Source organism: Mustela lutreola, chromosome 18 (genome assembly GCF_030435805.1).
Source record: "Mustela lutreola isolate mMusLut2 chromosome 18, mMusLut2.pri, whole genome shotgun sequence".
Classification (NCBI taxonomy): Eukaryota; Metazoa; Chordata; class Mammalia; order Carnivora; family Mustelidae; genus Mustela; species Mustela lutreola.
In genome coordinates, this window is record NC_081307.1 from 1649888 (window position 1) to 1677697 (window position 27810).

Below are 27810 nucleotides of genomic sequence, written 5' to 3' on the forward strand. Positions count from 1 at the left end.
AGCCAACCAGGCATCCCCAGGATCAGACTTCAATAACCCTACCAGATTTCTTTAGCTTTGACATTTTAAAGGACAATGAAAGCTAGCTAAACCTACACCAGGATTCTGCATCTGCTGGGGCTGTGCTGTCCAGGCCTATGTGCCTCCTGTTCTTCTAACCCCATCAATTCCACCCATGTTTTAGCCAGAGAACTGTAGGCAGGTGTGGGTGTGTCACTGAAAGCTTTGACTCATCATTCATATCTTTATTGTAAGCTTATAATCTTTATTTTTTTCTTTTTTTGGGTAAGATTTTATTGATTTGTTTGTTTATGAGAATGAATGGTGAGCAGAGGCAGAGGGAGAAGCAGACTCCCTGCTGAGCAGGAAGTCGGACATAGGGCAAGATCCCAGGATTATTTATGACCTGAGCCCAATGCAGATGCTTAACCGACTGAGCCACCCAGGCGCCTCTTTATTTTTCCTTTATTGATTATCTGCCTTTCTGAGGCAGCATTCTACCTGGGTTTTCATAACTCCACACTAAGGTATTCTTCCACTAGTGTGGCCTGTTTTGAGGTAATTCCTATACATTCTGGTTATGCTGCTAAATGATGCTATGATCTTGGATTCTTTTTATTTTTTTAACCTCTCTGAGCCTTGGTTTCCTCTGTGCTAATGTGGATAATATACCCTGATGTGTGGAGGGCCATAGCTGACTTGGATGCATTTGGAGTCATCTCACGGCACATGGAATACACAATTTATCTTGCTTCCTGTCTTGATAACGACATCTTGGTTTTCATGCTGTCTTAGAACAAGAAGAACTTGACTTACATGTAAGTTGTGAATTCACGTACTTTTGACAGAGGTGTTATTTTAGTTTAGTTTAGTTTAGTTTAGTTTAGTTTAAAGCAGGCTCCACACCCAGTGCAGAGCCCAGTGTGGAACTCAAACTCACCACCATGAGATCAAGATCCGAGCTGAGATCAAGAGTTGGCCGCTCAACCAGCCTAGTCACCCAGGCATCCCTTCTGTTTATCATTTTTCAAAAAATGTGACAAGTAACACTTTCTCTGCCTGGACCTGTCCTCACACCTGCTATGCTGGCCTGGGGGTCAGACGTGTAACTGGTGTGGTGCTGGTGATGATGAGCAAGACAATTGTTAAGTCTTTTTACCCTAATTGCTGTTGTCCTATTATTTCCCTTTTTTTTAAAGATTGTATTTTATATTGTGGTGATATATGCTAAAACTGTTGCTTCTGGTCCTGCATTAAAACTTGAATATGTAGGGCATTTTTCAAGGATTCATCCCTGGAGATACAGTATTTGTTTTTCTCTGTCTGACTTATTTTGCTTAGCACAACACCCTCTAGGTACATCCATACTGTTGTAAATATCAGGATCTCATCCTTTTTGATGGCTGAGTAATATACCATTGTGTGTATGTACCACTTCATCTTCTGTTGCCGGACACTTGGGCTGCTTCCATACCTCGGCTATGGAAAAAAAAATGCTGCAGTAGGCTTAGGGGTGCCTCTGTGCTTTCAGAATGTTGAGTCTGATGTGTCAACTGCCACAACAGTCGTGGCAACTCAGGAAGGGAGCCAGGTGCAGGAGGTAAGAGGAGGAGTGCAGCTTTAGGCAATCTGAGTTGAGGTGTCTGTGGGACGTGCAGGTGTAGGTTCTGGTTGGACAGTCAAAATGTAGGGATGGGTGCTTGGGGGAAGAGAGATGCAGTCATGCTGTTGCCAAGGGATATATTCCTTGTAGAGAGAGTGACAGTTAAGGATTTAGGGTAATTCTTTCTTTTCTTGGGCAGATAAAGGGGAAGAATAAAGGAGTAGTGGATGGAAGGGGAGGGACGTGGCTTTGATGCCAGGAAGGCATTTTTGCACAGATGTCTAGAGAAGAGAGATTTGAAGGAATGAAATGTCAGCAATGTTCGATGATGTGAAAAGTTGCAAAGCAGCTTGATTAGGGGGTGGGGGTAGATCGAGGAGGTTGTCACTGAGTACTGAAAGAAAATGGGAGGTGAGTAGTGGAGTCCTAAGCCAGACAGAGAGATAGAGTTACTGGGTGTGAGACCATGGAGGTCACATACAAGAATAGCCTTTTAGAAAGTTTGATGGTAAAGACACAGACGATCATAACTCCAGACATAGCTTGGACAAAGGTGGGTTTTACAGGCTGTGTTTACCTATTTGCAGGTTGACTGAAGGGAGATGACAGATGGTGCATGCTGCTGGGTGTTGTGGGTTGAGATGGGATCAGGTATACAGAAAAGCACACAGAGAGGAGTGTATGGATGCCCTGACTGCTTCTGTAGAACGTTAGGCCAACATTAGGCATGGAGGGAATGGAACGTGGCTCAAGGAGATGTGCAGTCTCAGATACAGACCACATGGCTCAGAGTCTTACAGGGCTCTCCTTGCCTCTGCGTGGCCCTTCTCACAGGGTTTAAGTTTTGAACAGTCCTTTTGTTGCTCTGGGTTTGGGGTGTGACTGGAGACACAGAGCAGAGAGCAAGGGCTGAGGAAAGACCAAGAGGGCAGGAACTCACAGAGGGGAGTCTACTACCCTCTCTGCCTTCCCTGGTATGGGCTCTCTCCTTATCTGGATGGATGGATGACCTGCCATTACTTCTTTTAAAAATGCATTTGGCTTTACCCTCCCAGAAAGCAACACATGTTTATTGAAGAATAGTGGGAAACCCCAGAGAAACTGAAGGAAGAAAATAAGCACTCGGCTGAAGACAACCATTCAAAAGTTCTGGCACCTTTTCCTCCCAACTTTCACTGAAGTTGAACAGATAAATGTATATATATGAAGTGATTTCTGGGAAAGACCAAAAAAAAAATACCAACAACAGGAAAACAAAAAAGAGAACAAAGCAGAAGAAAACGGTGTTCATTTTCTTCCTGAGGCTGCCCTTCCTCCGTACTGCTACTTGGTTTTACTACCTGCTTTTCTCCCTGGGCTTTCTTGACAAAACATGGTTCCACTACTTTACCTTCTTCAAAGTGTTTAACAGAGTCGTTTGCTTTCAACATGGAGTTTGAGCAAAATGGACTATTGTTTTAAAATATTCTATCATGTGTGCTGTAATATCTCATCCTGGACATGATACAAATGCTATGATAAAAAGAAGAGATGCTTTTAAAGTGATCACCATAGTTGTGAAATTCATTGGCATGATCCTTTTTTTTTTTTTTTCAAAGATTTTATTTATTTATTTGACAGACAGAGATCACAAGTAGGCAGAGAGGCAGGCAGAGAGAGGAGAAAGAAGGCTCCCTGCAGAGCAGAAAGCCCGATGCGGGGCTCGATCCCAGGATCCTGAGATCATGACCTGAGCTGAGGGCAGAGGCTTAACCCACTGAGCCACCCAGGCACCCCGATATGATCCTTCTTTTGAGGGTCATAATTCGTTTAATTTTTTTTCTGCTCCATCTTAACCTTCGCAGTCTTCAGTTGTTATGTGCATTAGACAGAGTATTAGCAGTAGTGGCAGTAAAAATACTCCTGTCACCCTTTACAGGTACCATTTTACTAGCATCTCCTTACCACTGTAGCAGCTTTAAACCCTGTTTCCACCCTGTTCATTCCTTTCAATGCCTTTTCTCTCTGGCTTTCCTTAAAACCTTTTCTTAGTTTTTGGTGTTCTATAGCTTTACCACAAAATGTTTAATTGAAGATTTCTCATCTTGCTTGGTATCTGTGCATTTCCTGTATTTCTGGATTTATCACTTCTGTAATATCCTCAGCTGTTTTCTTCTGAAATGTTGACTCTGTCCTTCTGCTGTACTTCCCAGGATTCTTATTTAAACCTCCCGTCTGTTGTTCGTGTCTCTCAAGCTGGCGTTCCTCCTCTTCTCCTGCCTCCTTGAGTTGCATTCTGGGGAGTGTCTTCACTTCTTGGTGCGGTGTTGTGAAGTCCCTCATTCAGGGCTCATCTACTGCCCCACCATTCTGGGGTGTTTTCTGTTGTGTTTTACGTCTCAGTGATTTTTGGTCCCTGTTTCACTTCCTTCAGTTCCATGTTCACACTTGGCCTGTTGCTTTTGATAGGCTCTTGATCCTTCTTCATTTTTAAACCTCTTTTGTGTTCTTAAACAATTAACATGTAATATTTTCTATTCTGTATCTGATCATTCCAGTGTCTAAAGTCTTCATTTTCCCTCAGTCTTCTGTTTCTCACAGTGGCCTCATTTCTTGCATGCTCTGTGAAGGGATTTTGAGACCAGATTTATTGGAACATAGATGTAATCTCTTTTAATTCTGTTTTTTGGTGTTGTTTTTTTGTTTGTTTGTCTGTTTGTTTTTTCCTGGAGGGTTTGTCTTTCCTTTGCCAGGAGGCTGGGAGTGTTCTTGGTTGGGATCACTTTGGTTCCATTTGAGGGTCCTTGTTTATTAAGGAAATCTCAGGTTCAGTTCCCCCAACTTACCATGTGGTGGGAACGGGGTCTGGAGGGCACAGGCCTGTAGAGATCCTGCAGTGAAAATGGCATTTGTTCTCTGGCACCCTGATTTGTTTCTCTTGAGCTTGTTGCTTACAGATCAGGTTTTGGCTCACTTGTTTCTGCCACCTCCCTCTTCCCGCTTCCTTTCCTACCATTTTCTAAGTCCTTTGTTAGTTTTCCGATGTCTTCTAAAGCCCAGAAATGTTTTGTGAATTCCATTTGCCATCACTAATTGCAAGTCTCATCCTGCAGCAGGAAGGCCAGAGCCAGACACTGTAATGCTCTGCCTCCCACAGAGGAGATTTTAATACCCTCTCCTCGTGTTCAGAAATTCTAGATTGGAGATGGAGTTATGGATACATTACCATCTACAGAGGATTAGTTGCCTATATAATAGAACAAGTATGCATTATTCTAATCTTCCTAAAACTTCCATTTTGCATAATAAATATGAATGAATAAGGAACCCACATTACTTTAGTTTATGCAGATGTTCTCTTTCTGTCTCTGGCTTTAGATGGTAGGTTGTAATTTGTATGGTTCATTCTGAAAATTGGGTAACTTCATTCTTATTTTCTACATGTTGGTGCCATATAAAGTGATGATTTATGGACATTCAGAGGTAAATATTTATCAACATCTAAATAATTGGGGAAGGCTTCCTTTACAAAAGGTAGAATTATTAAGACCTGTTTAATCACAGAAGGGATATCCTGTAAAGCTAGCCCATAAATAAAAGGTGGATCAGAAGAAAGCAGAGAGAGGAGAGAATTTTGAAGGAGCACGTGTAGGGACACCTACTGCCTATCCCTGTAAGTCAGGGGCAATCCGGAAGGGAAACCTTGTTAAAGGAGGCAGTAGTGTTTAGATGTAATGAGCTACTGGAAACCTCACAGTGTTCTGGTGAAGCAAGTGGTGTGCAATCAAGTCCGCAGCCCAGTTGAAGTTGTGGCTTCAGGCAGCAAGCGAGCAGGCCTTTCTGTCTGCCTTTATCTCCAGTGGGAGCGACTTGTCCTCCTTGAAGTCAGCCTCCAGACATCTTTTCCTGTCGCTACACATCTGTGCATCACTGAGAATTTCTGCAGTTGCTGCTTCATGGAGATGTTTGTCAGTTTTGGGTTTTGTTTGTTTTGTTTTGTTTTTTACCGAGGTTCACTTGCTAACTTTTCTCTTCTCTTAAAAAAAAATATTTAATCTAGGGGTGCCTGGGTGGCTCAGTGGGTTAAAGCCTCTGCCTTCGGCTCGGCTCGAAGACATGATCCCAGGGTCCTGGGATTGAGCCCCACATCAGGCTCTCTGCTCAGCAGGGAGCCTGCTTCCCTTCCTCTCTCTCTGCCTGCCTCTCTGCCTATTTGTGATCTCTGTCTGCCAAATAAATAAATAAAATCTTTAAAAAATATATGTGTTTAATCTAGGGGCACCTGGGTGGCTAAGTGGGTGGGTTAAGCCTGTCTCTTCAGCTCAGGTTATGATCTCAGGGTCCTGGGATTGAGTCCTGCATCAGCAGGGAGCCCTCTTCCTCCTCCTCTCTCTCTCTCTCTCTCTCTGCCTCTCTGCCTACTTGTGATCTCTCTCTGTCAAATAAATAAGTAAGTAAATAAATCTTTTAAAAATTTATATATAATCTCTTCCAGGAAGAGATTATGCTGAGTGAAAAAAGTCAAGCAGAGAGCGTCAATTATCATATGGTTTCACTTATTTGTGGAGCATTACAAATAGCATGGTGGACAAGGGGAGATGGAGAGAAGGGAGTTGAGGGAAACTGGAAGGGGAGGTGAACCATGACAGACTATGGACTCTGAAAAATAATCTGAGGGTTTTGAATGGGTAGGGGGTGGGAGGTTGGGGGAACCAGGTGGTGGGTATTAGAGAGGGCACGGATTGCATGGAGCACTGGGTGTGGTGCAAAAACAACGAATACTGTTACACTGAAAAATATATATATATATATATTTCATCTATCATTACCATGTATTTCAAATGGTAGTGGGGGATGATGGTGTGGGACCCCATGAAGTGAATTTACACTGCCATCTTGACAATATAAGTGTCGTACACAGCCGTCCTGTGTCCCCTTTCCTTCTGAAATGGATTCTCTCTTCCCAGCTGTTATCAATAGAAGACAGGGGTCTTTGTTCTTGTAGCTGACTTGTCCAAGATCGCACAACTTTCGAGGTTTAACCTTTGGTCTGATTGTAGGACCCATTTTCTTTAACTCAGTGCCATGCAACCTACCATGTAGGAGTCTCAATACTCTCCTGCTTTTGAAGCTGTACTCCACAGGCCACGTCTACCAGTGCATATCTATTTTTGTCTAGTTCACTCATTTATTGCACACATTTACTGGATGCCAGCTATGTGTTTCAGGCACCTTTCTAGGTGCTGGAGATATGGCAGTGGGCAAGTCAAACACAACCCCCTGCCCTCATTGAGCATGTTCCATTTCCTACTACTGGAAGCATCCAACAGTAACAATGGACTTATGCCAGAAGTCCAGCAATGATATGAGTTCGAGAAATTTCTGAATGGTTCTTTGTGGAAGTGATGATTTGGTGGCAGCCCTCGAGGTAGCTACCTGCACAGGCAAAAAAAAAAAAAGGAGGGCTGGTGTAGAAATGCCTGATGAATGGGCTTCAAGGTCAAATAACTGAGCCAGGTCTTTAAGGTCTTATTTAGCTCTGAGATTTTTCAACAACTTTCCATGATACATATGCATATTATAGAAAAAAACCCTATTCAAAGCACACTGTAAATTTGGAGGACGATTGTCTTTGCATTATTTTTGTGATTAAATGACAGTTGATGATACAGGCACTGTTGTAAGTCACGTATCCCTGTGCCAGCACTTTGTGGTAAATTCTTTTATCATCCTTATTTTTCAGAGGTAGAGACTGATGCAAAGGGAGAAGTTTGGTGGTTCTCCACTGGCCACAGCTAAGCTAGCAAAAAGCAAAAAGCAGAGCCTGCATTGGAACCAGGCACTGTGGCTCCAGACCCCAACTCTTTACCCTTGGGCTTCTTGCAGCACGCCTGATTTCTTGTCACTAAGAACTTGGTGTAGGAGTTTAACGGTACCTTTAACTTCTAGTTTTTCTTTCTCAGAACTGAATCTGCATTGCAGTGCATCTCTGCATAAACATGTGTTTAATTTTGTCACCTTTAATTTTGTTTTTAGGTAAGATCTGAAGGAGTCAATGTGTTTCTTCTGTAGCTTCAAGCACTTCAGACAAACTTTGCAGAAGAGCAGGTGCTGATTTTTGCTTGCCTCGTGCCTGGTTTCCCAGCGATTATGTCATCCAGAGGGACCTGCATGGTGGAGACACTCATCAGTCCTAGCCCTGGTGTGGCGGATGGTGAGGAACATTTTAGCCAGCCTTACAGGTTGAAATGACTCTGGAAGTTCTCTTGAGGGATTCCTCAGCTTGTCATGATCCGGAATAGAACCCTTTATTTCGTAGATGGGTTTGGAGGAGGAATTATCCCCTGCTCTTGTTCACAGTAATGTCTTACAGACATTAGAATAGAAAGAATCAGAGCCTTTTTTATATGCAATGAGGACGGGAGACATTTACTGAAGTGGTGGAAACAGGAATGGAAGGGAGGACTCAGATGTTGGAAACAGCAGGAAGTGGAGACACATCATGTATCTGGAGTGTTTTCTTGGCTGTGAATGAAATTTAAATCTGCCATCCAAAACTACTGTTTATTGTCCTTAGCATGATTGTTTCACGAGTGGACATTCATCTGCTCACCCAGCTGTGTATTTTCATGCCTCATTCATGGAAAGACAGTAGCTGCTTCCTGGGAAAGTCATGGCAACCATCTGTGTCCCGTGAGTTTTTAAGGAACTTGCCAGTTAGGGCCAATGATTGATTAATGCACATCACTTTATTGCCCAAAGACAGGTATTTGATCCTTAGGCTGACCGAAGCAGAATTTGGCAGAGAGAAGAATAGTTTAGAGGGAGAGGTGGCTTCATGGGACTTTGTACCATATTTCCAACCCCTTGATGCTCGCTGGCCTGGAGTGTAGTGTGAGTAGGTTCCAAAGGAGGGGCAGATGTATTTTAATGAAGGCCATTTTTTAAAAACCCTTTGAACGTTGGCGAAAGAACTCCTTTTTTTCCCCACTCTGGAGCAAAGATATATCCACAAGAATCACTCCACTCTTGCCGGCCATATCAGGGGAAAGGATCACTGAGGACCAGACATGCTTTTTCCTTCAAGTACTATTGAACTCTATGGTTATTCAGGTAAAAGCAAAATCTTGGATAATTCAGGAATGGTCTTTCTCTTGATAGGAAAGAGGAAACATTGCTTATTTTCTCCCACCTTATCCATATTTTGTATGTTTGCTTGTTTGTTTGTTTTTTGAGTTGACTCTTTATGATATTTCACTAGAACTTGAATATGTGCTATATCACATCAGCAAAGACCTGGCATACATAATATTTTGTGTGAGAGTGTATGTCAAGGAAACATTTCAGTTCTCCCATCTGCTTTCATATTACCATATTCACACAGAACACTTCACTTCTAACACTGTGGCTGAGGCTGTGGATTTTTCCCTCACCAGGCAACTCTACAACACCAGCTGGGTGTCCTGTAGTTTCACTCAACTTTGACACTGTCTGCCTTGATATGGCATCTGTACCCACAGGTTAAGGTCTCAGTCCCATGAGACTGTTCCATCACATTCAGGTGCCAGTCACAAGTAGGAGGAGCCCAGGTTACCCACAACTTCTCTACAACTTGGCTACAAATCAGAGGTTCCTTCAACTCCTCCTCTGGTTCAACTGAGTGGCTCACAGAACTCTGGGAAACATTTGTTTTCATTTGCAATTTATGAAAGATATGATAAAGGATACAGATGAACAGTCAGATGCAGAGACACAAAGGGCACAGTCTGGGAGGGTCCCAAGCACAGGAATGTCTATTCCTGTGGAGCTGGGTTTCATCCCCCTCCTGGTACCTGGATATGTTTACTTACCTGGAAGTTTCCTGAAACGCTGCTATGAGGATTTTTTTTTAATGATTTTATTTATTTATCAAAGAGAGAGAGGGGGAGAGAGCAAGCACAGGCAGACAGAATGGCAGGCAGAGGCAGAGGGAGAAGCAGGCTCCCTGCTGAGCAAGGAGCCCAATGTGGGACTCTATCCCAGGACGCTGGGATCATGACCTGAGCTGAAGGCAGCTGCTTAACCAACTGAGCCACCCAGGCGTCCCTGCTATGAGGATTTTTATGGAGGCTTCCTTACATAGATGTGCTCTGCTTTTAGCCCCCTCCCCTCTCTAGGGGAATGTAGGGGTTGGGGTGTGGGTGCCGAAGATTCTAAATTCTAATCATGGTGTGGTCTTCCTGGTGATGTGTCCCCACTGAGGAGCTATCTCGGAGCCCACCCAGAGTTGTGTTATTAGAACAAAATATTAAACTCAAAATGAATGGAAGACCTCAATGTAAGATAGGAATTCTTGCCAGTTTTCTTAATGTGATTCTTTCTCTCTGCTATCCCTCAAGATTCTGTCCTTGCCTCCCTTCCTGACTGCACTGTCCTACTGGGCAATCTTGCCTATTGGGCAGGTGGAATGGACCAGTAGGGTCAAAATGCACAGCTTCTAGAAGGCAAAGGGATACTCCAGTCTGCTCTCAGGACTTTGGAGTCTTTGTGTTTTTGGTGCTGGTGAAAGGAAATGAGAGAAGAGAGCAGACAAGAAAGAATGCTAAGTCATTAGAGAGAACTGGTGGGATAAAATACAGGCATGATGAGTAGAATGAGTTTAAAAACATGATACCATTGGGTGATTTTTTTAATACTCAGTAAGAAGATTTTTAACAAAGTGAACCATTTAGTTTTGAAATATTCATTCTTAGCATAATTTGAGTTTTAAGATAGGATTACATTACATGATTGTCAACATTATTTGTCACCATGACTTTTTTTAAATTTTGGATAGGAATTTTAATAAGATAGCATTTTATTTCAGTAGACATTTAAGTTAAAATTTAAATGTATATATGTCCTTTCCCACATATTATCCAAAGGCTACAAATTAGAGTGGAAGAATAAGGAGAATCGAGATACTTGTTTTAAAGTTCTTTTTACACTGTTTTGAAAATATTGTCTTCCTCATTTATTTCCATCATTTACCATGTTAGCAAAATCTACAAACTTGTACTTGGTAAGTACTGATTGGGCTGGGTATAGAGGATGTCCACAGGGAAGCTGCCATTCTCTTTCAAAGTGACCTTTGTTTATTTTTAAGCAAAATAGTCACTTTATTCTTATATTTAATGGTAACTTTATTGTAAGAGGTTTAAAGTTTCCTAATAAATGATTTTACCTATTTGTACAAGCTATTTATTTGTACCTCAGGAAGACTGTGGCTCCTAAAATAATTCAACATGTGTCATGATTCTTCTTGGTATAATTATATTTAAAATTATGTTTTAAAATTTTAGTTTTTAATTGAAACTGCTTATTGAAGGCAGTGTTTATTTTCTCATGCAAAGATGTTGAAATAAACATTCTTGTTGAAGTCTTCTCTTAACGGTGTTGAGGTATGGTGACCCCAGACCCCAGCCCTTGCCCAGTGGTGAGGCAGACCATCCCAGGCCATGCAACTGCCCAGAGTAGCCCTTCCTTATATCCTGGATGTTTCATCCACTACGTGCTACTTACAGCTTCTTATGGAGGGGCCAATATTTGGGCAACTGTGCAACCTAAGGGCAGTAAGCTCCAGAAAGGAAGGAAACATGAGGGAATTTCTAGTTTCACTGCTCAGGGTTTTTTGGGTTTTTGTTTGTTTGTTTGTTTGTTTGTTTTCCCCTATGAAAAATGAAGGCTCACAGGACAGAAGTATCCCTTTGATTGGTGCTGGGGTGGGGAAGCAAATTTTCTTCTCCCTATTATTGGAAAGCAGGCAAAATTAGTTAAAGTGAATAATCAGAAACAATTTGGGAGGGAAAGAGATCACAACAGGCATTAATCCATGTGGTGAATGTGGACTACTAATTCAGTTGTCTTTGGGTGTTTACTTACATACACACAAATGTGCATGCTTGGATCAGGGGAAAACAGCAAAAACTTGATGCCTTTTGAAATATGTAGAAGTACTAACCTTTAGAGGTACCGGGCTGTGTATTTGTTAGCTATCTGTATATGGGTATTTTTTTTTAGAACTTGTTTCTGATTTGATAAATAGTCTATATTCACTGTGGAAAACATAGTATACTTTAATATATTGAAATTAAAGTTCTTTATTGAGAACTTGTCTGCCTCATGCAAGTGCCTCCAGGTATATAAAAGGTGGGAGGTCGGGGTACCAGGTGGTGGGTAATATAGAGGGCATTGATTGCATGGAGCACTGGGTGTGGTACAAAAACAATGAATACTGTTATGCTGAACATAAAAAAAGAAAGTAAGAGAGCTGGACATACAGCAAGTAGTAGCTCAAGTCCAATACCATGTAACTTTTTGTATTGATTATGAAATTTAAAGGAGAAAGGGACTTTTTAAATTATTCTATTTCTTTTCAGTGTTCCAGAATTCATTGTTTATGCACCACACCTAGTGCTTCATGCAATAGGTGCCCTCCATAATACCCATCACCAGGCTCACCCAACCCCCTACCTGCCTCCCTTCTAAAGCCCTCAGTTTGCTTCTCAGAGTCCACAGTCTCTCATGGCTTGTCTCCCCCACCAATTTCCCTCAACTCACTTCTCCCCTCCATCTCCCAATGTCCTCTGTGTTAGTCCTTATGCTCCAGAAGTAAGAAACCATATGATAATTGACTCTGCTTGACTTATTTCACTCAGCATAATCTCTTCCAGTCTAGTTCATGTTGATACAAAAGTTGGGTATTCATTCTTTCTGATGGAGGCATAATAATCCATATTGTATATGGACCACATCTTTATCCATTCATCCATTGAAGGTGCATCTTGGTTATTTCCACACTTTAGTGACTTTGGCCATTGCTGCTATGAACATTGGTGTACAGATGGCCCTTCTTTTCACTACATCTGTATCTTCTTGGTATATACCGAGTGCAGTTGCAGGGTCATAGGGCAGCTCCATTTTAATTTTTTTGAGGAATTTCCACACTGTTTCCCAATGTGGCTGCACCAAGAAAGGGACTTGTTATTAATTCTGTGGAGCTGGTCAAGTCTGATACTCAAAGATGAATTCTTTCAGACATAAAGTAGTTTATACTGATTCTATTCTTCAGATTCATCTACAAGGAAAAAGCTATAAAACTAAAGTCCCATGGATTTGATTAGGTTAGTATTGGATGTTAAAGTACCTGAAATGATGAAGAATGTCTGTACATTCTTCTAGATTTGTTTCAGTCCTAAAATATTGAATTAGTTATAAAGTATGTGAAAATATGCTTACTATTAGAATTGCTTATCCTTTCTCAAATTTTCTAGTGGCTTAGTACTTAGTACTTCCACCGCTGTATGCCATAGCTATAAAAAGCAAGCAGTAACAGGAGTCACCATCCCACCTTTGTCAGGTCACAAGGCAGAATCAGAAACAAGTCTACCAAAAAATGTCATCCCTAATAATTTCTGGTACTTTAATTTTAAAGTTTTAGTTGATATTCATCCAATCAAATATATAGCTGAGGTATATGTTTGTGAGAAATTGATCTGTTTAGGGTGGTGGCTTACACTCACTCCCCTAATCATGTATTCTATTTCCTTCCAGACATCCCCCATTTGAGACCAGCGCCAGTGTATGTACGTTACTACAACTCAAGACAATGAAAACATTTATAGTATAAAAATTCCATACATGGCAACTCACATTGTTTTTATTAAATGGATTATAAATTTCTTTTTGGAAAAAAAGTATCTAGCTATAATCCAAAGCACTCAAAATCGAGTTGCTGTACTGCCCAAATAATACAGGTATGTCATTCATCTTTTTCTTATATTTTACATAGGTAAAAGTACACTAACACATACCAAAGTAATTGACTCATAGGGGTTTTGGTTCCTAAAGGATGCTGGTTCTAGGGATTATGTTTATGGGTGGGCTCTCTCTCTGTTGCTGAGGTGTCAGAGGGACTTCTCAGGTAGCACTTGCCATGCTCTGCTGACATTGCCATGACAAGGTGATCTTGGGGGCCAGGGAGATGTTCTGAGAACATGGTGTTGTGTGCAGTCTCCTGGACCCTCTCATTTTCCTTCATTTGCTCAAGAGCCAGTGACATCAGAGCATAAGACCAGGGGCCTGTGTTGCCTTCACCCATCCCCAGCACCAGGCAGGCCCTCAAGAATCATGTAGGTGGGCTGTGGGAAGGACCTATTCGACTGCCAAGTGCCTCTTGGCATCTCAGGGGGAGCAGTGGAAAAGCATCTCAGGATTTTGAGGTGCCATGATGGAATGCCTGGAAGAAAAGGCAGACTCTCTTTCGAAGGCTTTCAGTGAAGACCTCTTTCTGTGTGGGGCCCATGGTATAACTTCCCTCTCTTGTGGTCCTTGGTCATAGAGAAATGGGCTTTCCCAGCAGGTTGAGTTGCTTAGAGACTTTGTGCTGTGTAGGGAAGGACAACTTGGGGAGGTTTGAGAGGGGCTGCTTCATGGCAGGGGCCTGCTTTTATGCACAAAGCATGGTCCCCTTAGAGCAGGTTCGCTGATGCCCCAGAGTTCCCAAAAGTGTGACTAGGCCTAAGCTGCAAGAGTTCACACACCTGAGTGGCAGGTAGCATCTTGGTAGAGGAGCACCAAACTGAGGTCCAGAGCACATGTCCTCATTGATTAAGAACTGACTACAGAGCTAGACAAACTTATTGTCAAGAAGTCTGAGGGGGATACAGTTACAGTAAAGAGCAGCAAAATACTTACTGAAGATTTTGAAAGGGAGCTTTGGGGTGTGTGGATGGCTCAGTTGGTTAAATGTCTGCCAGAGATCAAACCCTGTGGTGGGGGGTGGGGAGTCCCTGCTAAGTGAGGAGTCTGCTTCTCCCTCTCCCTTTCCCTCAGCCACTCTCTCTGTGCTCACTTTCTCTCTGTCTCTCTGGGTCAAATAAATTTTATAAATATTTTAAAACATAAAAATACAAGAAAGATTTGAAACTTAAATTCACTAGTTGTAACATGTAATAGGAACCCTGTAAATAGTAATGATCACTGCTGAGAACAAAATTGATTTTTTTAAATATTTTATTTATTTGGCAGAGAGAGATCCCAAGTAGGCAGAAAGGCAAGCAGAGGGAGAGGAGGAAGCAGGCTCCCCACCGAGCAGTGAGCCCAATGCAGGACTCGATCCCAGGACCCTGAGATCATGACCTGAGCTGAAGGCAGTGGCTTAACCCACTGAGCCTCCCAGGTGCCCCACAAAATTGGAATATCCCAGAACACTGAGGAAAATTTCAAAGAGATGAAAATGAGAAGCGAATAAGTAAGATCTGAGGTCAGGTCCAAATCTACCTTGCAAGTATCCTGAGGACAAAAGGAGAAAATAACAGAAGTTATAACTGAACTAATGCAGCATTTACTTGAGCTGAAAAACAGTCATGCCTTCAGTTCATAAAGCCTTCAAGTCCAAGGGAGAATTAGCTGAACAGACTCAAACCAAAACAGACATAAACCTATTTGACTTTCAGGGAGTAAGAAAAAATTGTCAGAGTTCCAAACAGAAACCACCAGTTCCTTCTAGAAAATGAGACAGAGTATCATTGAATATTGACTTTAAGCTCTATCCCTCAGAGCTGAAAGAACTCTCTTTCTTAGAACTCTTGCTTCCTATCATATATGTAAGCAGATGTCAGATTGATTAACCTTGTAAATTGGTTTAAGTTCTAGCTCTACAAACAAAATGATAAAGAATTTGGAGACAATCTAGGGGCATGTAAAAATTTGGGAAGTGGTAGACTACCTTAGGTAGAGATAAGACCCACAGACCATAGAAGAAATGACATGCCACTTTATTTTAAAAATTTGAAAAAGATTTGTATATCAAAAAAGAGTAGGGACGCCTGGGTGGCTCAGTTGGTTGAGCAGCTGCTTTCAGCTCAGGTCATGATCCCAGCGTCCTGTGTGATTGTTAAGTCAATTCAAAACAATCTGTTTAGAGACTCTGACTGTTCCCTACTTGGTTACAAATTTTCAGGGAACCATCACTGTATTTATTGAGAATAAGTTCCTCATTCTTGAAAAATACATTTGAGTGATGAAAAATAGCAAGCATAATGGAATAACCACAAATTCAAGGTTCTAGATTTCCCCCCGCCCTTAGTGGGAAAGGAAACTTTTCACACATGTGAGTCATCTACTTTTATTATCTGGCTTTCTTAGTTTCCGTAAAGTCTGACCTCCTGAATCAGTTTGGATGGTTGTCTCATCCTAACTCAAACTGTCTTAAAGATTAAAAACAAAACAAAACAAAACAAAACAAAACAAAAAAAAAACCTTCAATCTCATGAAGAAGCAGCTAATGGCAGGACTTGCAGAGAATGTGTTTTATTCACACTGTCTCCATGATTTTCTCCATTTTTCCCTACTCTGCCCTTTCCCTCTGGCCAGTTTGTCTTCCAACCCCTGCTGACTGTGTGATGGCTGCCCGCAGTGGGGGCACTGCTTTCCTTGTTCACATTCAGAGACAACCCAGATATTTCTGTAAAGCCCTTCCTGTTTGTGTGTGTGGGACATCCTAGGTTACTGTCTCTCGTAGAACAGTAACAAGGCACTGACTGTCGTGCAGCTGGCTGTGTGAATGGCCCAGGAGGAACATGACTGGCTTCCATGACAGAACCCTTCCCTGTAGTGTAGATGGAGCCAGCTTCCTGTGAGTCACCTGGGCTGCAGTGGAGGAGGCACACAGTGCACTGGGGTTCAGGAAGGGGGAGGGAGGAAGGATGCTGGTAGTCAACTCTCCAGACCCAGTACTACCACACCCTGAAGATAGTCCTACCTAGAAATGGTCCCTGCCATTGTACAGACTCAATATGTCTCAGTGAGTTCTTCTAGTAGTTTTTTAGTGCCACTGTAGCAAATGACAAATTCTCAGTGGCTTGAAACAACACAAATTGATTATCTTGCAGTTCTGGAGGTCAGAAGTTCAAAAATCAGTCTCAGTGTGGTAAAATCAGGGTGTTAGCAGCCTGTGTTCCTTCTGGAGGCTCTAGAGGAGAATCCACTTTCTTGCCTTGTCCTGCTTCTAAAGCTGCCTGCATTCCCTGACTTGTGGCCCTTCATTGCACCACCTTTTATCCCTCTGTTTCCAACTTCACATTGCCTTCTGATTCTGATCCTCCTGTCTCCTTATGGAGACCGAATGTGCCCTTCAACAATAATCCATGGGCTCTGGGTTTCCTGAAGTTGTATGTCATGGGGTGAACAGTTAGAAAAAGTGAATCCCACAAATTGACAACCCTATGGGGGTTTATATATTACACAAACTCATTTGTTTGTTGACTGCCACTCCAGTACTTTCTGTGTCCTAGAGCTCTACCCACGTGGTGCAGGCTGCCCCCATCTGTGCTGGAGAATCATGACGGGGCATTCAGTGGCCTTAGGCATCCCCACAGAGCTGCAGTTGCATCCTCTCATTTCCCACCTAGTTTGTGGGCATCCCCCTTTAGCTTGACCCTGACAGTGGACAGGTCTCAATATGAGCTGTCTGTGGGAAGAAACAAGATGTTGGGGGGCAGCGGTAGTTGTTGATGGGAAGTTTTAAGTGTCAGGTTGTATCTTGCAATTTTCTGAACCCTGGCAGTGCAGGCCTGGGCCAACCTGGTATGTCTGTTTCACCGACCAAATCTTCCTCATGTGCCCAAGAAGTGAAACCATATTTGCATTTGCCACCAGAATCAACTAATACTAAATAATAGTTGAGAATTCCAGCTTGATTATAGTGAGTGGAAAATGGACCTCTCTCTGGTTAATTCTTACATATGATTTTACTGTTCATCTTCATAAAAGGGATAAGAAATGAGGAAACGTGGATTATCAGTTTGTTTTCACTCTCATCACTCACTGCAGTTATAATTTTCAAAATACCAAGATGTTTTTCAAAAGTAGTTTTTTTTTTTGTTTTGTTTTGTTTTTTTTTTTTTTGTGGAGGGAGTAGGGACTAAGACTAAGGAAAGCATTGTTCTATCAAGAGAAGTCGTTTTCAATTTATGGTATGATGGGAAATCCATCTCGTATGTGTTGGGCCCCAAGAGGCTAAGATGGCGCCGGGTGGCCTTCTCTTCTGGATCAGGAACCCACATGGCCGACCACAAAGGCGCCAAAGTGGCGGTTTCGGTTTCCCATCAGTTTCGTTTCCCGCGAGCCTCCACCCCCTGCAGGGCATGTCTCTCCCAACTCCCTCTGACACGGCACATCCCCATTGGCCCCCACTTTGCTGACCTCACTTCCCTTCCCTCACCCCATATAAGCCGCTGCCCTGCTCAATAAAGCGAGATCCTGCTTCGACAGATCCCCCGAGTCTGGTGTGGTTCGTTAATGCGCCTGGACTCGCGACACTCGCCATCCCGCTCAGCCCCAAGGGGAGCTACCGGCTGGCCCGGACGCTCTCCTCGTGCCTGTCGGCCCGCAAAACCTACCGGAGTCCGACAACTGGTGCCCCGTGTGAGGACCCTCTCCTCGTTCTTCTCGCTGACGGGCCAATCGGTCTTCGGGTGAGTGTACCCCCATAAATTATGGGGCAGTCATCTTCCAAAAGTGACCCTGCCCTCGAATCCCTGCGTTTCCTTTTGAGAAGCCGCGGCCTTTCCCTCACCGATTCCCAAGCCCTTAAGACATGGGAGGCCTTTGTTAAGGTGGCTCCTTGGCTTCCAGAAGGTAACCTTTTTGATTGGGACACGTGGGATCGTGGGATCGTATTGAACAGCTAATCTATAAAGCCCACGTAAACAGGGGGGAGATACCCCCTTTGGGTACATATCCTACTCTGGCGGCACTAAAGGGTTGCTTTCCACCCAGACCCCCAAAGGGGCTTAAGGAGTCACCTTGCCCCCCGAAATCTTGCACCCCTCCCCCTTCCCAATCCGAGGCAACCAAACTCCCTTCTGGGACGCCCACTCCGACTATATCAGACAAGCCACAAGAGAAGTCTCCCACTCCCGCCTCAAACATTCCTGACGGCCCCTCTGCTAGACCCAAAAAAGCCCCTTGGCCCCCAGATCTCCAACCCAAACCTCGAAGTAAGAGCCCCCCTGTGTGACCCCCCTCCACTAACCCCTTTATGCTTTGGTTGTGGACAAGAGGGGCATTTCAAGAGAAACTGCCCACAGGGCCGTAAGCCCGTCCAGCCTCAATCTTCTGTCCTGCCACGGACCCCATGCCCTAAATGTAAAAAGGGGTTCCACTGGGCAAAGGACTGCAAATCCAGATTCGATATCCAGGGCAAGCCTTTAAACTCCAGTCGGGGCAATCCCCAGCCCCGTTAAATAAGGGGAAGGCACCTGTTCGAGCGCATTGGACAGTCCCGCTGGTCCCGGGCCTCCGCCCCAAGATGCGCCTCACAATCGGAGACAAATCTTTTAAGTGCCTCATTGACACCGGAGCTGAACGTACCGTCCTCCGACAGGAGGAGGTCCCCCCTTCATGGAAACTTGTTCCTGGCCCCCCCTTAGTGGGGGTTGGAGGCCAAGCTGGCTCCCATGAGACTGCCAACTTAATGTGCTGGGTCGATCCAGACGGCAACAGAGGACAAATTCGTCCCTTGGTAGCCTCTGGGCTCACCGCCAACCTCCTTGGTCAAGACATTCTAGGAGCCACAGAGGCTTTCATTACTACTGATCATAAGGCCTTTTTTGATGATATACTGGATGAGGAGGAATACCAGCAACAATTCCGGGAGGGAAGGATTGCCCACTCCAACTACCGAGATGACCCCTACCTGGAGAGTATAAGGCAAAGACACCAGTCCCCCCAATCCTAAAGGCCACTGCCCTGCCTCAGGTCCCCAAAATTAATTGGAAATAGGGTCCTCCCATTTGGGTAGAGCAGTGGCCTCTCCCTTCTCACAAATTGCAGCAACTCCACCTTTTGGTACCATTTACAAAAACAAAAGGGGGAATCACTCCCCCCACACAACCAGCTTAAGAAGGCATTATTTACCCTAAATATAATGGGCCCCTACTGGCCCAGGCTTTCCTCGCCAATGTCTCCCTGCTCCTTCCCACCACGAACTGCCCTCTTTGGCCTCCCAGAGACCATGTGTACATATCCCCCCTCTCTTCTAATGTCACCTGTCTTTGGGCGCCCCCGTTGGCGGACAATGGCTCTAGAAGCGCCGCCACGCCCTGATGACCTACCCCTTCTGGACAAGCTTTAATGGCTTACCTTTGACTCCTGTATTATCAATAAGATTGCCCAATTCGTCCAAAAAAGAGTGGAGGCCATTCAACTCATGAACGTCCATGTTCAATACCAGAGACTGGCCACCCGTGACGACGAGTCCTACGAGGGGCCCCATCAATAGTCTCACGACCTATGGCGGATGGGATTCCTTGCAGGAACAACCCACGCCAGGTCAGGGACCAAACCCCCATACAGGCATGATATTCAATGACGGGTAAGACCGGCGGGGGACGCAGAGCAACCTAAGACAGGGGGTACACCAAAGCAGTGTGATTCCCCAATGACGGGTAAGCCTGAAGGCCCGCCGCCGGCGACCTAAGACAGAAGTCATGCATACAAAAACAAAAGGGGGAGATGTTGGGCCCCAAGAGGCTAAGATGGCGCCGGGTGGCCTTCTCTTCCGGATCAGGAACCCACATGGCCGACCACAAAGGCGCCAAAGTGGCGGTTTCGGTTTCCCATCAGTTTCGTTTCCTGCGAGCCTCCACCCCCTGCAGGGCGTGTCTCTCCCAACTCCCGCCGACATGGCACATCCCCATTGGCCCCCACTTTGCTGACCTCACTTCCCTTCCCTCACCCCATATAAGCCGCTGCCCTGCTCAATAAAGCGAGATCCTGCTTCGACAGATCCCCCGAGTCTGGTGTGGTTCGTTAATGCGCCTGGACTCGCGACACTCGCCATCCCGCTCAGCCCCAAGGGGAGCTACCGGCTGGCCTGGACGCTCTCCTCGTGCCTGTCGGCCTGCAAAACCTACCGGAGTATGTCCTATTTGGATAATAGAGCTCACTTTTAATTTTTTTAAACTTTCTTTGATTTGTTAATTGAAGTATAGCTGACCCACAATGTTGCATTAGTTTCAGATATCAAACAACAAGATTTGACAAGTCTGTATGTTATGCTGCGCTCGCCGTACTGTACCACCAACCATATTCCCTATGCTGTGCCTTTCGTCCTGCAACTTATTAATTTTGTAACTGGAAGCCTGTTATCTCCCACTGTATTTCACGCATTTTGCCTGTCCACCCGCTGCCTCCTCTTTGGAAACGATCAATTTGTTCTCTGTAGTTATGGGTCTCTTTCTGTTTTTCTGTGTGTTCAGAGAACTTTTTAAGATAACTTGGTGCCTTTAAACATATTCCTTGATTTACATTATTTTGGATACGTATTTGCCATGTTACCCAATTAGTTATGTAATGATCTCAAAATTTGGGGGCTTAAAACAACCCTTTTGTCATATTACATATGTTTTGGGGGTCAGAAATTAGGGCAGGATCTCATGGGGCAATTTTTATGCTTAATACAGCATTAACTGAGGTCAGTGGGTGGTGGCCTTCAGCAGGCGGCTGCTTGGTCTAGAGGATTCAGGATGACTTTATGCACATGCCTATTACTTTGATGGGTACAGTTGGGAGATGAGGCTCAGATGGCCCTCCACTTCCGTGCAGTCTTTGTAACAAGGTTGTTGGACTTCTTTCCTGTCCACTCGGAGCTCCAATTGCAAATGTTCCAAGAGAGGGGTTCCTTTTGGACTTGGGCCTGAAACTGACATGTTTCTTCCACTCTATTCCACTGTTTAACACAGTCACATAGCCCATGTGAATCAAAGGGAATGGGGAGTTATAGGATTTGTGATCGTTTTTTAACGTGCTACATATGTTCATATGTGCATTTTTTCCCGTTTCTCTGACCTGTGGGAAAATGGAAGTTATTGATCAAAGAGTCACAGGTTATCAAGCTGTATGAGAGACTTCAGACTTAATCCAACCTCCATACTTTATAGATTAAAGAATATATATGTAGGTGCACATGTACATCTCCATATCAGTTATTATATATACACTTGTATATCACTAAAAATGGTATCTGTGGATCAGCCAATTCTTCTATTTTCATAGGAATGAAAAGGACTTGTCATTCCCCGGCAAATCTGAAGAAAGAAGCGAGAGCAAGAGTAAGGGAGAAAGAGAGTGAGAGGAGCATCTGATGGGATAGGATTTCTTACAAAAGGACTCCTGAAATGATCAGAGAAAACAGACCAACAGAAAAGGGCAGACTTTGACCAAGCGGTGCTCAACAACGTGAATATCCACATGGAACAGAAGAGGTTTTAACGCTATTCCCTACTGATGTAGCCTACATACTAAAGAGGACATCAGAAGTTTTCTGGAAGATACAATAGAAAGCCATTTTGAGGACCTGGGGGCGGTGGCAGAGATGAGTGGAACAGAACACTAAAAACAGGAAGCCCAAGAAAGCATGGGTGCCGCTTCCAGTTGGCGACTTTGAGAGAAGAATTAGGCATGAACCAGTCAGCTGCAAAAGACTGGGAGCAGGGGACAACAGTCGAAAAGGACGGCTGCCAGGAGCAACTCGGCAGTCTCACTTTTATTGGATAGAAAACAATAGCCAATAGAAGGATTGAGGAAGGTCAAATGTTAATCCCATCTTGCTGACAAGCAAGAAGGCAGATATTTATAGTTAAACAAGCACATTGAAAGAACTCTTCTAACTAACAACGGGCACTTCTGGGAAGAGAAAGGCTCGATGGCGGGTAAGGGAGGCAGGCGGTTTTCATTCCACCCTGAGCTAACCTGGCGTTCCTGGGTGCTCCGCTTTCCTGAAGCGGGCGGCATTCCGCCCTGGGCCGGCCGGGCTTCCAGCCAGCGCAGCTTCTGGGAAGGGGCGGCGTTCCGCCCTGAGCGAGCTGGGCATCCCCAGCTACCCAGCTTCACAGTCCTATATCATCCTTTTCCCCAAAGACCTGTTGCCAGTATATGTATTTCTAGAGGTCATATGTAAATGTGCTTGGTAACTAGTAAAATCCTCCAGGGGTTACAGTTGAAGTAACAAATTGTTCCGAGGGGCAGCAGCAGTTGGGAAGTTGGACTCTACTCATTCCAAGGTTCCAAACAAAAAAATCTTGCCCAACAAATGACAAGACTAAAACTATGAAAGGCTCTATGGAGATACCAGATAAGGAACTGTATACAACTCTACATAGGAGAACTAGGAATCAAGAAGGATAGATAGGTAACTTCAAAACAATGAAAATCCTAGAGCAGAAATATCCCAAGGAGAAAGCCATCGGCCAAGAAACATGAAAAGATTCCTGAAATCCTCAGTGATCACAAAAGAGCAAAGGAAAACACAATGTGTTAGTGTTAACCCAAGGAGGCAGACCCCAAAGAGTGTTGCTTAATCCAATGGATTAAATCGTGAAAAAAGGATTTAATCATGGAGTGGGGCACCTGGGTGGCTGCTTTCTGCTGGGGTCCTGATGCCAGTGTCTTGGGCTCCAGACCTTTCTGGGGCTCTGTGCTCAGCAGGAAGCCTGCTTCTCCCTCTCCCACTTCCATGGCTTCTACTCCTTCTCAAATTGGGCTTCCTCTCTCGCTGTCTCTGTCTTTCTGTCCAATTTGTCAATCAATCAACCAATTCCTTCAATTCAAGAAGTAAAAATCAAATGTTGACGCATGGGGCCCTAAAGAACGACAAGAATATGGAGGGTTGTTTGATGATTTTTTTAAGATTTTCTTTCTTCCTTTGACAGAGAGGAGAAGCAGGGAGAGAGACCGGCAGAGAGGGAGGGGTAAACAGGCTCCCAGCTAAGGAAAGAGCCAGATGCAGGGCAGGGTGCACAGGCTGCTGCCTCGCCAAGTCCAACATGAAGCCCTGCAGCAGCTCCAGCAGTCCCAAGGGGATCTCTCTGCAGGTCTTGCCTGCCCCTCCCCCGCCGGGGGCACCTGGGCGCCGCCCTCGCCTCCTCCCTGGACCAACCTGTGGCCCCACCCCCACCCCCGCAAGGAGCACGCTCAGAGGGCGCTGGAGGCGCTCAAGGAGGCTTGCCCCAAGGCTCCCTGGGCTCAGCTGCTCCCTGCTGCTCCCTGCCAGGGCAGCACCGAGGGTGGCGGGGGCGAAGGTGGCATCCGCTGAGGGAGCCCGGCCCTGGCAGGGCGGGCAGCACCGAAGGCACCTCCCACTTGCCCTGGGGCCTGTCACTTCTGTCCCCACCCCTCCCACTCTCAACCATTGTTTTCTTCTGTGAAGGGTTTTCATACTTGGTTTTAGGGCAAGAGCACAATTGATTGTGAGGGGGAAAGGGCAGGACCAAAAGAGAGACCCAGTGGACTCTGCCCTGAGCCCAGAGCTTGCCTCAGGGCTCAATCTCAAGAGCCTGAGATCACCACCTGAGCCAGAACCAAAGAGTTGGGCGCTTCACTGAGGGTGCCGCCCAGGTGCCCCTCAGCTGTTGTGGACCAATTTCTGGAGAGGGGTGCCTGCGTGGCTCTGTTAGTTCAGCGACTGCCTTGGGCTCAGGTCATGACCCCGGTCTTGCAGGATCTCCTCCCGCCTCAGGTTCCCAGCTCCTTGGGGAGTCGGCTTCTCCCACTGACCTTCTCCTCTCTCATGCTCTCTCTCACTCATTCTCTCACAAAGAAAGAAAGAAAAGCTTTCCAAAAAATGTCTTTAGCCTTGTTTTATGGGCTTCTATATGTTTGATCTCAATGAGTTTTCTCATTGGATGCAGACAACTTGAGGATAGCCATGTGTTTCTAAAAGGGTCCTTTTGTGTTCTGAAATGTCTTCTTTCTCTGTTCATTTATCAGGTGTCTTTCCATTGTCTCTTCTCAAGACCTAGGAAAAGCAGCCTTTGAGGATTCATTTGGGTACGGTCTAGTCCTTTTCATCATTTTTCTTTCCACAAAATCTATAGTAGCCTCTGAATCGTTCTAAGTAGAGTTTATTTTTCACTGCCCTATTGAGGTCTTTTCTTTCAGTAGAATTTGAGTCGTTCACTCTGAAGGTCATTGTTGAAATGTTGAATTTGAAGTCTACTACCTCGCTAGGTGTATTTTCTTTTTCCTGTCTATTCCTTCTTCCCTTTCCCTTTAGAACTGCCTTCCTTTCGATGACCTGAGTCCTTAGTCCTTTGGAGGCTAATCTCTGCCTTCTTTGATTGGCTGTCACAGGGGCAGTCAGAGATTAGTAGGTATTTCTGACCCTTTTTACAGTTGTTCTCCCCTTCTTTAGGGAAGCTCTAGAGTCAGCTTTCTCGGAGGGATCATTTCATCCCGCTCCTAACTCATGCTCCTTACCGGCTCTCTACTGAATATTGTGACTTGGCCAGAAGAACACTTCCCTCTGGCTGGTAGGAACTCCACTGACCTCTAGCCTTGTAGGAGTCTTGGCAACCATCTGGTTCCATTGCCTTGACTCTTTGTCAGAACCTGGAGCATTTTCTAAGACACACACTGCTTCCTATGGACCAAGGACTCAAGAGGACTCCAGTGTGTATTTTCAAGAGCTTGTTTTCTACTTGAATTCTGTCTCTCTGGAACCCATGGCGTTTTCATCACTCCAGCCTTCCTGAATTCCAATCTCTCTTTCCTCATACCAGGGAGACTCCCATCTTTTCCTTGGAATCTCCTCCTTACCCTCACCATCCAGAATTACTCCAGGTGAAAGCCGAGTGAATCCTGGGGCTCAGTTTCACAGGGTTCACAAATGTGCGTTCAGTTTCAATGTTTTAAAGAGTTAGATATATAGATATATATATATATAGATAGATAGATAGATATAGACATATCTATATCTATATAGATAGATAGGTACTTTTTTTCTTTTCAATTCCCCATGGGCTTCTGGTTGGTTACTTTTCCTCTCGCAGGTTTTGTATTAGTTTTCTAGGGGTGCTATTATAAGATACCACAAGCCTAGAGGCTGAACAACAAAGTGGACAGAATTTGAGTCGTTCACTCTGAAGGTCATTGCTGAAATATTAAATTTGAAGTCTACTAACTCGCTAGGCATATTTTTTTCCTGTCTATTCCTTCTTCCCTTTCCCTTTTGAACTGCCTTCCTTTTTATAACCTGAGTCCTTTGGAGGCTACTGTCTGCCTTCTTTTATTGGCTGTCACATGGGCAGTGAGAGATTAGTAGGTAATTCTGACCCTTTTTACAACTAACTAACTCAGGCTCCTTACCCGGTCTCTACAGAATATTCTGACTTAGCCAGAGGAACTCTTCCCTCTGGCTGGTTGTTACTCCAATGACCTCTAGCCTTGTAGGAGTTTTGGCAACCATCTGGTTCCATTGCCTTGACTCTTTGTTAGTACCTGAAGTATTTTCTTTTTTTTTTTTTTTTAAATTTTTAAGGGAATAATGTTTTGTTTTTTTTTTTTAAAAGATTTTATTTATTTATTTGACAGAGAGAGATCACAAGTAGGCAGAGAAGCAGGCAGAGAGAGAGAGGAGGAAGCAGGCTCCCTGCTGAGCAGAGAGCCTGACGTGGGACTCGATCCCAGGACCCTGAGATCATGACCTGAGCCGAAGGCAGCGGCTTAACCCACTGAGCCACCCAGGCGCCCCCTTGAAGTATTTTCTTAGACACACACTGCTTCCTATGGAGCAAGGACTGAAGAGGACACCAGTGTGTATTTTTCCAAGAGTTTGATTTCTACTTGACTTATTCTCTTGAACCCATGGCCTTTTCATCACTCCAGGCTTCCTGAATCCCAATCTCTCTTTCCTCACAGCAGGGAGACTTCCATCTTTTCCTTGGAATCTCCTCCCTACACGCACCATCCAGAACTATTCCAGGTGAAAATTCGAGTGAATCCTGGGGCTCAGTTTTTGTTTGTTTGCTTGTTTGCTTGCTTTCCTTTTCACACGGTTTTCAAATGTCCATTCGTTTTCTATGTTTTAAAGAGTAATTTATGTAGATATAGATATAGACATATCTATATAGATAGATAGATTTTTTTTCTCTTTTCCAATTCCTCATGGGCTTCTGATTGGTTACTTTTCCTCTAACAGGGTTGTATTAGTTTTCTAGGGGTGCTATTACAAGACACCACAAGCCTAGAGGCTGAAACAACAGAAGTGGACAGTATCACAGTTCTAGAGCCTACAGTGCTCGTAGACCATGCTCCTTTTGGAGGTATTATGGGAGGATCTGTTCCAGGCCCCTTTCCCAGCTTGATGTATTTGGACTTTGGACTTCTTCACATGGCCCTCTCCCTCAGTGCATATCTGTGTATCCACAGTCTCCCTTAGAAGCACACAAGTCCTCCTGAATTAGGGGCCCAGGCTATTCAAATATGATCTCATCCACGCTAGTTACATCTCCAGGGACCCTATTTCCAAATAAGGTCACAAACCCAGGTGCTGGGGTTTAGGATTGGGATAGTATATATGCATACACACACAAACACACACACACGTGTGTGTGTGTGTGTCTCTCTCTATATATATTTATATTTACATTTATATTTATATGTACATATACTTTTTGATTTTTTTTTTTTTGCCTAATAAAACATTTTTGTTCAGAATCTCAGTCTTCCTTCCTTTCAATAGAATATGATTCGTGGGGCACCTGGGTGGCTCAGTGGGTTAAAGCCTCTGCCTTTGGCTCAGGTCATGATCCCAGGGTCCTGGGATCGAGCCCCGCATCGGACTCTCTGCTCAGTGGGGAGCCTGCTTCCTCCTCTCTCTCTCTGCCTGCCTCTTTGCCTACTTGTGATCTCTGCCTGTCAAATAAATAAATAAAATCTTTAAAAAAAATATGATTCGCATGCTTTTGCTGCCTCCTGAACAATTTGAACACCTCTACCTCCTCAATTTCCATGAAAGTTATTCTTACCTAAATTCGTCTGCCATTTATTTTTAAAAACAGTTGGCATCTTTTTGCAGTTTACAGTGTTTTTCGTTTGAGTATATGTTTATAGGCTGATGAAGGTGACTTTTGTCCTACTCTTTCCTTCTGAATTTGTTCCTTTTTGGGAAAGTAAATTTTATACTCTTTAAAAACAAGGACCTAGAAAAGCGAAATGGTTCTTTTTTGTGAGTCTGCATCCCATTTTCTCATTTTGCATGTGCTTTATGTGACCACAGTTTTGGGGGCTGACAGTATTTATCAGCATTTAAAAGAAAAAAATGAAATTTAATTTAAATTAATTTAAATTAAATATATTTAAATTTAAAATTTAAAAAACAAATTAAAATTTAAAATGTAAATTAAATTCATTGGAAGGGGACGTGA

General features: G+C 44.1%; 1 long non-coding RNA gene across 2 annotated transcripts; it reads left to right on the forward strand.

The window, feature by feature from the left end:
* The first annotated feature begins 689 nt into the window (after positions 1-689).
* LOC131820535 (uncharacterized) lies at positions 690-25890 on the forward strand. 2 transcript variants are annotated; one of them, XR_009349678.1, is made up of 4 exons: positions 690-818; positions 7326-7514; positions 7619-7796; positions 21662-25890. It is a non-coding gene; the product is annotated as an uncharacterized LOC131820535 (long non-coding RNA). The 2 variants fall into 2 exon arrangements; XR_009349677.1 differs by lacking the exon at positions 21662-25890 and adding an exon at positions 13154-13355.
* Positions 25891-27810: the final 1920 nt, after the last annotated feature.